The 1,598-nt window shown below is 54.6% G+C and overlaps 1 protein-coding gene across 1 annotated transcript in view; it reads left to right on the top strand.

Annotated features, from left to right (window-relative positions):
* Nucleotides 1-1,598, top strand: part of LOC103918787 (ATP-sensitive inward rectifier potassium channel 12) — a 30,390-nt gene that overhangs the window by 382 nt on the left and 28,410 nt on the right. The window lies entirely within an intron of this gene.

The following is a 1,598-nucleotide window of genomic DNA, read 5'->3' as shown; positions in this document are numbered from 1 at the left end:
GTGCCAATGCCGTGGGCCCCCTCCCTCCCCGGCCGGCGGCGAGGGTTTGCCGCTGCCTTTTGGGGAGTGCCGGTGCCTCGCTGGGCTCCCGCTCGCCTCCGCTCGCTTCTGCTCACTTCTGCTCGCTTCCCCCAGCCAGCTCGCTTCCTCGGCCAAAACTTTTGCACACCGGCTTTGGAAATGTGTTGGAAATGCCCGTGTGGGGTTATGCCCCTAGGCATGGGCACGCATGTATATGCACGCGCGTGTGCGATGCACGCTCGTGTGACCCTCCGATTCCCAGCTGCCTGGACCTGCCTGCCCGCACGGGGGGCACGCCTGGGCTGAGCCCAGGAGCTGGCGGAGGCGGGGGGTGCTTCGAAGGCAAACTGCAAAGCGCAGGGAAAAAAGCAAAGCAAGCCGCCGACGACAGCAGCAGCAGCAGCATAATTGCATCACTGTAATAGTATCGGCGCTGAGCGCAAGCCAGGCTAGTAAAATTGTCCAGAAAATGAGCTGTACTAAAGTGCCTCCAGTTAGCAGCACCTGCACGCCTTCTCTGGGTGCTTGAGGCTATTTGTATTTTTAGAAGTCTCTCTTAATTATAGAGCAAAGAGTGTTAGAGGGAAAATGGTGTGTATTTAGCAGCATTCGTTCCCAGACAGTTTTGCAGCAAATATGAGCACAAAATCACCAAATACGTGTTTTTCTCCCCTCTGCACTTGTGATTTTGAACCACCTGTTTGTTTTGCAGTGGTGTCAGCGAGTGAGGGCTGGATTTTTTCTTTCCCGTTCTTAGAAAGCATGGCGATGACTTTGCTTGCGTGTGAAAAGGATGGGAAGTGATCCCCTTGCCTTCTCGCAGCCCCTTGTGCAACCTCAAATCGACCCCAATCTCATAAAGGGCTGCGAGACCTCCCTGCTCCCAGCCTGGGGGTGACACCGGTGGGGACAGGGGACTCGCGTGCCAGTGCTGGGTCTCTCGCAGGCACCAAAGCTCCAGGGATGTTTTACAGCTCACTGCAAAAAAAACAAAACCTGCAACAACTCATTTTGCTTCTATAAAGCTCCTTCCCCTCATCCCCTTCTCAGCCCTAGCAAAACTTTCCGGGGCCTTTTGTTCTGAACAGGAGGTGAAATTTCCTTTGTGTGAGCACAAAGCAATGAAGCCACCAGAAAATAATGAAAACAAGACTAAAAAAAATAAAAAAAAAAACCCAAAAACCCCTCGCCTGCTCCTTTCAGGCCTGGAATAACAGCGAGCGTTCCCATCCGCACCGGATAGGCTTAATAAAACACCGGCTTTGCTGGGGGAGGCACCTTAAAGGCCACTTTATTTCTTGCCTCTGATCTACAACACACTTTGAAATCCTGTATTGCCTCTGCTGCTCTTTACCCAGAAGAGTTGCTTTACCTACGAAGTCAAGGTGGATTTTTTTCTGAGCCCTGAAATGAACCTGGGGGATATGGCGAGTCCCCTGGGACCAGCCGGGGCAGGATGGCAGTGTTCCCCCCGGGGCTGCGCGGCACGGTGCTGTGGTGCTCCGTGATGCTCCGGGCACGGCCGTGGCTTGCTGCGGGTTCCCCCCTCTCCTCGCCGGCTGGCCGAGGCTGCAGGG

This window comes from Pygoscelis adeliae, unplaced genomic scaffold, assembly GCF_000699105.1.
Source record: "Pygoscelis adeliae isolate BGI_AS28 unplaced genomic scaffold, ASM69910v1 Scaffold456, whole genome shotgun sequence".
In the NCBI taxonomy this organism is placed as follows: domain Eukaryota; kingdom Metazoa; phylum Chordata; class Aves; order Sphenisciformes; family Spheniscidae; genus Pygoscelis; species Pygoscelis adeliae.
Note: the sequence above shows the minus strand (reverse complement) of the source record. Positions and strands in the feature narration are given on the sequence as shown.